This window comes from Eriocheir sinensis, unplaced genomic scaffold, assembly GCF_024679095.1.
Source record: "Eriocheir sinensis breed Jianghai 21 unplaced genomic scaffold, ASM2467909v1 Scaffold806, whole genome shotgun sequence".
Lineage (NCBI taxonomy): Eukaryota > Metazoa > Arthropoda > Malacostraca > Decapoda > Varunidae > Eriocheir > Eriocheir sinensis.
In genome coordinates, this window is record NW_026112172.1 from 106324 (window position 1) to 114657 (window position 8334).

At 46.0% G+C, this 8334-nt stretch overlaps 1 long non-coding RNA gene across 1 annotated transcript; it reads left to right on the forward strand.

The window, feature by feature from the left end:
- The first annotated feature begins 286 nt into the window (after positions 1-286).
- LOC126994498 (uncharacterized) lies at positions 287-4733 on the forward strand. Its single transcript, XR_007749212.1, has 3 exons — positions 287-343; positions 2208-2407; positions 4582-4733. It is a non-coding gene; the product is annotated as an uncharacterized LOC126994498 (long non-coding RNA).
- The last annotated feature ends 3601 nt before the right edge of the window (positions 4734-8334 follow it).

Consider the following 8334-nt stretch of genomic DNA (forward strand, 5'->3'; position numbering starts at 1 on the left):
GCCACAGGGCACAGGAGGGAAAGGGAGCAGAGCCTATTGTGGGGAGTAGAAAGACTGGTTTTGTGGAATTTGTGTGTAGATGTAGTGGCTGGGTGTGTGTCTTACTTGTCTCCTTCACCTGCATACCTCCTCCTCTCTCAACTCTTGCTCAGTCCTATACTATCCAGATCCCTAATGCAAGAGTCAACCAGCATCTTCATTCTTTCATCCCTTTCGCTGGTAAACTCTGGAACAGCCTCCCTTCGTCTGTATTTCCGGCCTCATCCATGCTGCCGACGAGGTGCAGGGGGTCAACACCTTCAATGTGGAGGGCAAGACACCGGCGGATGTCCACAAGATACTGGTGAGGGAGGGAGGGAGAGGGAAGGGAAGGGAAGGGAAGGGGGGAGGGAGGGAAGGAAGGATGAAGAGAGAGAGAGAGAGTAATAATAATAATAATAATAATAATAAGTTTATTTCCGCTAGAAGTGGTTATTCTTACATCCAAATACATAAAAAGTACATAGGTTATTGCAATGAAATAATTAGTTATTCATCAGTTGTTTCGGTTTCGATTAAGTAAGAACTCTTTCAGAATATATTTGAATTTATGCAAGGTGTGGGCAGTGCTTATATGTGTTGGCAGGGAGTTCCAAAGTGTAGGCCCGTGTACAGAAAGTTGTCTGGCTCCTGTGTCTGTGTGTGTTCTTGGTACATACAGATTACCCTGCTGGCGTGTTGTGCTGTTGGTGATGCTGTTTACAGAGGGGAGAGGCATTAGATATTCAGGGTAGTGACCGCGTAGATGTTTATATATATTCACTGCTGTGTCAAAAGTTATTTGTTGTGAAACATTGAGCCAATTGAGTTCCTTAATTATCGGAGTTACATGATCATATTTCTGGGCCTTCCCTTCTACGATTTTGGCAGCGAAGTTCTGTAGTTTCTGTACTTTAGTTAGCAGCGTATTGTTAGTTGTCCCCCATATAGTATTACAATAGTTTAGTATACTTAATACTAGTGATTCTACCATAAGCTGCCTTGTGGGTTTATCAAAACATTGTTTTATTCTATTTGCATACATAAGTGTTCCTAGGATTTTCTTACTGATTTCGGTTATATGGTGATCAAACACTAAATATTGGTTTATATACAATCCTAAATTCTTTACATTGTTTGAGGGTTCGATCTTACTATCCTGGAAGAGAATGGTTGTGTTATCAGGTATTCTTGGTATTAGTTGTCTGCTTCCTATAAATATACATTGGGTTTTCTGGGTGTTTAACATTAGACCATTTTTTTTAAAGTACACCATGGCTTTGCTTAGGGTGGTTTCAACTTTTTTCACTAGTAGATTTATATCCTTCAGTGGCCCACTGTGGAGAAACTGTGTGTCGTCTGCATATTGTATCAGTGTGCAGTCGTCGAAGTATTCATGCATATCGTTTACATAGAGTGTAAATAATATAGGCCCTAAAATGGAGCCTTGTGGAACGCCATATTGTAGGTTTGCCTTTGTGGAGAGATGGTTTTGTAGGCGTACTGTCTGTGTTCTGTTCGATAAGTAGTCTTTGAACCAAAATGTGTCTACTTTAACATTTGAGAGTTTATGGAGGAGAATCTTATGGCTAACACTATCAAATGCTTTTGATAGGTCACAAAGTGTAAGCAGCGATAATTGCTTGGTGTCCATATTGTCGTATAGTTTATCGGTGACGGCCGTGAGTGCAGTGCTGGTTGAGAGGTGGGGGCGAAAGCCATGTTGAGTGTCGGACAAGTGTTTGTTATTTTCAAGGTATTTAGTTAATTGGTTTGCAACTATTTTTTCTATAACTTTAGAGAAGATAGGTAATAGGGATATTGGGCGATAATTACCGGCATTACTCACGTCGCCAGCTTTATATAGGGGGGTAACTACAGCGTTTTTCCGCTGTGTAGGAAAGATGCCGGTAACAATAGAAGTGTTTATTATTTAGAGAGAGAGAGAGAGAGAGAGAGAGAGAGAGAGAGAGAGAGAGAGAGAGAGAGAGAGAGAGAGAGAGAGAGAGAGAGAGAGAGAGAGAGAGAGAGAGAGAGAGAAAACTGTTGGTCAAATTTTATTCTCTCTTTTGCCTTGCTTTTCCTGTATACTTGCTCTGGATGAAATAAAGCTATCATTACAATTATTAATATCATTATTTATTTTTCTGAGCCCACAAGTAACCAACCCACCTCCTGTCCCCTTCCAGGTGCAGGCGGAGGGCACCATGACCTTCAGGCTGCTCCCGGCCAGCAGCTCGGTGCACCTCAGGGAGAGCAAGGTGAGGGTGCACGCCTACTTCCACTATGACCCCAAGGAGGACACCAAGCACATTCCCTGCAAGGAAGCCGGGCTGCCCTTCAACAAGCTGGACATCCTGCACATTGTGACCCAGGATGACCCCTACTGGTAAGCCCTGGTGACCTCATAATGAAGCTTTGTGGCTCTCAGGTGATCCAGTGTCCCGCTTGAGCTGCCCCACTCATGGGGAGCTATGCGGCTCAGGCCAACTGAGTGCTGGTGTGTGACATTGCCCCTGCAGCACCCTGCTAGACCAGAGGACTTGACCGCTGCAGTGGTGCATTCCGTCCACTGGTGAGTCACACAGCTCCCCGTGGGCGTGGAGGTGAAACACACTGACACTGGATCAGCTGGGCGCACCAAACACAGCGTTCCACACAGCAGCCCCATCACAGTGTTCCCTCAGCAGCTCTTATAGGCGACCCTTTACTGAAAACAACAATCACAGTCAAAGGAAACATTTGTAGATGGTGCTGCAAGGGTGTCACTGGCCACCCACATAACTACATCGTCTGCCTTATGTACAAACACTGCTCCCCGTCTGCACAACGACAGGCCAACCCGAGGCAGGGCTGCCGTGTGTCTCGCTGGGTGTGGTGGTGGGGGTGGCAGTGGTCACGGTGGCAGAGGTCTGGGCTTTCAGTGAGCAAACACACTCCCAACATCTGTATTCAATAGAGAGCACACACAGTCAGAGCTTTTTCGTTGCTTTCCTTATTGGTGGTTATGTTCATCTATAAATGTAGGTTGGGTTGTTTAAAGCACATGAGACAGAGCACAAAAAGGCATTTTCCAATGAGTTCTTGTCTGTTTTTATTTTTTATTCAAAATTTTCACCCAAACTTTGGTCCAACCATTTCAAATAGTCTGTTTGGACGGCGGATTTCTTGGGTCCTTTCCTCCCCTCTGCTCTGCCGCTCACTCCCAACACCTGTTTTTCCCTCTCATGTGTTAGCTACAGGTAACATAGGAGAGGGAAAAACAGGTGTTGGGGCTGTGTGGCAGAGCAGAGGGGAGGAGAGGACCCAGGAATCTACCGCCCAAACGGACCATTTGAAATGGTTGGACATTTTTCAGCCTCTTAATATCACTAGAGCCAGGGCCCCACTGTAGACCCTGAGTCCCCTCCATGGAGTATGAACACTAGGAGACAGTAAAGTAAGGGGAGGGCAGGGACAGAACAATGCCTGATGAGCTAACAAGAGGTGTGTGTTGCTTCTTGCCTTCAACTCACCAATGTCAGCAGGAGAAACAGTCTACACTACAAGTAGCCTCAGCCCCTACCATCACGGCTGACATGCCCAATAAGCCCCACAGCCTCCCTCACCCTCCAGGCCAACATCAGCATCAGCTCCAATTTCTAACACTTGCTGTAGTATTGATGCACTGGGTCACCTTCATCAACACAACAGAAATAACCTGAGGCAGGGATCAGTCACACCAGGAAGGGGGGGTGGCTGAGGGAATAAAGTCCCTATTTTTAAACATATCAGTGACTCAGTTTCCATTTGAAAAGCCTCTTGTAGCAGTTGCTGAAATTTTCATGGAGTGTTCTGTGATCCTGGAGACAGTGTTACACAACTTCTGCACCTTGGACGGGAAAAACAGCCACATGAACACCCGGTTCATCTCCTCTGTGGCCTTGGTTAACAGTCATAATGGGAGGCCGAGACGTTAAAAATAAGGACCTAAGTATCATGGCAGGGACCTCAGTGTGTTGGTGGCCATGTCTGGCTCATAGTGGTACCAGTGCAGAACGCCTTGTAAGGGTGCGTCCACACGGTCGAACAATGTCCGTCGGACAAACGCTGCTACCAGTTAACAATGGAAAGCGGAAAGGCTCGCTGATGACGTCAGAAGCGAGCACCAAGAGGTGTACCAGACACTGCCCATGTTCGTAGTATCGGACACTGCCTGGTGGGACAGAGGCTTGGAAGTGTACGATACTGCCAGGCACAGGATGAACAAAGTTACTTGTTAACCGGATGAACTGAGGCTGTCAGTTGATTAGATCTCACCTGCCCTGTCAACATGGCTGGCCGTACGTCTGTCACCTGTCTCTCGAGCCCATACTAACACTGACTTAGATACCCGTGGGTTGCCAGCGGACATCAACTTTGAACATTGTCTGCCGGTCTTTGCCTGGTGAACGGAGTAGAAACTATGGTACACAACTTCAACTGGTACCACTGTTTGTTGCCATATCAACTTCCCTCATTTCAACGCCTATGACGTCATCCTGCTTCGCCTTATGATATGGTAACACAGTGTCTTTCCGACAGACAGTGTTTGACCGTGTGGACGGACCCTGACGGTTGCTGTGATGTGCAGGCGATGGCTTGGTGACGCAGGGCATGGAGGACACAGCGTTGCAGTGGCTCAGCGAACGCCTCGGCCACCCAGACAACTTCACTTCTGTGATATTCCTGCCCAGACCAAGGTATCAGCTGTTACACATTAAGGGATGTATTTGATATGGGGGTGTGCTTTTTGTTGTGTGTTGAGATGGGAGGAGGAGGTATGCAAGGGTCATGCAGGGAAGGGAGCAAATGGAGACTTTTGCTGGGTTTCATTTTCCTTACTTAGTTTTTTCCTGTTAGTATTGCATATTAGTTGGAATGATGTGGACAAACTAGCTAAAACGCTCTCTTCGTAATGGCAGACCTTGCATTAGTATAACCAGTGGCCCAGCAAGTGAAGGCAAGTGAAGAGCTACTTGGGGTGTGGTGAGGCTGTTAGGTGAGGCTGATGGCGGCAGTGCTTCATCTGTGCTCTCAATAGAATGGCGACCCAGCAAGTGTAGGAATTGAATGGTCAGGCCACACAAAAATTGGCTGGAGAGGTGAAATAGAATCTTGCCTGGAGTGAGGTGAGCTACACTGATGGACAGACAGAGGTGGGAAACCATGTGCTGAAGTAGAACCCTGAGTGATATATAATGAGATGGACGTGAAATTATTACCTTAGCCAGGGCAGGATGGATCACACAAGACCAGACGGAGGGAGATATGGAGAACTAGGAGTCATAGAAGCCAGGGCAGACAGCAGCCAAGGTGGAGGGATGAAATAAGAACCTTAGCCAGGGCAGGATGGATCACACAAGACCAGACGGAGAGAGATATGGAGAACTAGGAGTCATAGAAGCCAGGGCAGACAGGGAACCAAGTGTAGCGATGACATTAGAACCGTCAGCAGAGCAGGATGGAAAACACTAGCATCAGGGAGAGAGAACTGAAGCTTGCTCCGAAAGGCTTTTTGTGCAGTGGACTAGTACTGGCTGATAATAATAATAATAACAATAGCTGATAATGATATTAGATAGTAGTAATGACTGGGGGATTGGTCTCCAGAGCATCCCAGTTTTCCTTCCTGTGTTTTCAAGCCTTTGTACAAACTTGCTATGGCAGACTAGAAAGTTTTTTGAGTATTCATTATCATCATCATCATCATCGTTGTTGTAAGTCATTAGTAATCCAGTGCAGGAAAAGTGTTTCCCTGAAGCTTTCCTCCCCTGTGTCTGGTGCTGAGGTGCCCCATCCCAGCCACTCACTTCATCTCTTCCTGGTTCTCTGCCCCTGTGTCTGGTGTTGAGGTGCCCCATCCCAGCCACTCACTTCATCTCTTCCTGGTTCTCTGCCCCTGTGTCTGGTGTTGAGGTGCCCCATCCCAGCCACTCACTTCATCTCTTCCTGGTTCTCTGCCCCTGTGTCTGGTGTTGAGGTGCCCCATCCCAGCCACTCACTTCATGTGTGCCTGGTTCTCTGCCTGGTTCGTGGTTTGCTGTGGCTCATGTGGTTCCTGGCTTGACACACTGTTACTTTGGTTGTCTCTTTGTTATCATTTATTTGCATGTTGATGTGACCTTCTATTTATTATCTTTATTTGTTACTAGAATATTCTGAACCTTTGTTCCCTAATCTATGATGCTATCTTCCTTGTAAATCTTTCTCTCTTTCTCATTTCCTCCAGGCAGTGGTGGGCACGGTTCCACTAACTGGTAATTAGCGAAGCTAACTTTTTTGTTACTTTTTTGTTAGCTGATTAGCATTTTCACTAACTTTGGAAGCAGCTAGTGGACCAATTAGCTTCTGCTACATTTAGTTCCTCCTCCGCTAACTTAAAGTCCACTAAAAAGTTCATACAGGTTTGTTTTGTCCGTTGTGGGCAGACACAGCACCAGTTGAGCCACGTAGCGCAACAATTCTAGTGCTTCCACTTTTTGGTAAACTATGCCTTAAAGTTGGGTAATTGGACAATTATTAGGGAAACTTTTGGGTATTTTAGGGTAATGCATCTTCCATTTCCAACTCATTGAACTTGGGATTTAATAACAAGAATTTAATATTTTCCACCTGACAAGAAATAAACTTAAAATAATATAAATAAAAGTGACAGTTATGGAAAAAAGTAAAATGTGCGTAAATTTGCTGGAATTTTTGGGTAAAATATACGGATTTAGGAAAAACTGGAGGCTTCTTTCTCTTCTCTTTTTGTTGTTGCTCTTTGGGCTCTTTGTTCAGTTCAGCTGCAACGTTGTCACTGCAGTTGCGTTCATTATTGTCGCCTTGTTTATCGTTTGATATCAAAGTCATGGAAGGTGACCGGAGTGAGGACGTTTTTGTTCCGCCTGAGGATGCTGGCCCTGTTAGGGGGCCGTCAGCAGCTGTGGGTGAGGCGGAGGACACTCAAGCTGACGGCCAGGAGTCCCAGAAGATCTGGAAGCCGTGGCCCCACCTGGAGAAGTACTTTGTCCTTAAATCAAGAGATATGGCGAACCCCAATGTCTTGCACTTCTGGTGCGTCATGTGCCACCCCAAGAGGACCATGCATGCTATACCTTTCTAGAAAGCTCTATGTCTAAGCTACAACATTTTGAAGATTCAGGTCACTAGGTCTGTTTTTAAGGGTTTTAGAGCCAAAATACTAAACCGGAGCTAAATCCATATAAAAAAAGTTAGCGGGTAGAGGTCAGCGTTAGCTTCCACTAATTTCTTTATCAGTTTAGCGGTTTGGTGTAAGCGAAGCTAACTTTTAGTTAGTGCATTACCAGTCAGCGAATCTAACTTTCCGGTTAGCGGTGCCCACCACTGCCTCCAGGCAGCTAGACACAAGGGAAGTTTGTTGGCCTGATTCTGTCCTAAACAGTGATCATGTCATCATGAGCCAGGCCACAAGTCCCCACCAGTAGCCAGCTGCCTTGGACTCTGAAGAGTCAACTTTCCCCGGATGAAGGTGATTGCCAGGTGGCTGCAGTGCAGGCCACAGAGAAATTATGTGAAGCCGTACATACAGCTCTGTATCTATAATAGGGCAAAGGGCAGACTGAACACCTGACAGTTTATTTGTACAGTAATTCCTCACTTAAGTGGACTAATGGAAGGGCAAGGAGTGTAGATCGATGCTAAAAGTCTGTTGAATTGAATGTATGATTGGTGCCAGCACCATTTTGTTTGTAAAGAGTGGGGCAGCAACCTGTGGGCCTCGCCATTCTCTGTGTTGTTATGATTGTGCTGAGACAAAAATAATGCTCCATTAATTGAGGATTTACTCACAGGGCAAAAACTCATTTTAATTCACTTGTAATCAATCAGCAAGGGCATTCATTTATAAGTCATCATCATCATCATTTTGTTTAGCGTCCGTTTTCACTTCCTGAGCGGCTGGACACTTTATGACTCTCCTCCATTCCACTCTGTTTTCTGCCCTATGCTCATCCAATCCCATCAATGCCAAGTCTTCCTGTATACACTTCTCCACGTTTTCCTAGGTCTACCAACTGGTCTCCTTCCTTCTACCTCCAATATCTCCAAAATGCCCAGCACTGTATCCTCCCCTGCTCTCTTCACATGTCCAAACCATCGGAGTCTTTCCCTTCTGAGCACTGTTTCCAGGTCCTGTACTCCACATCTGTTAGCTACCTCTGCACTGGACACCCTGTCTTGCCACCTGATGCCCGCCATATACCTCAGCCTTCTGCGATCATTTGCTCTCAATACCTCTATCAAGTTTCTAGTTAGAGCCCATGTTTCTGCTCC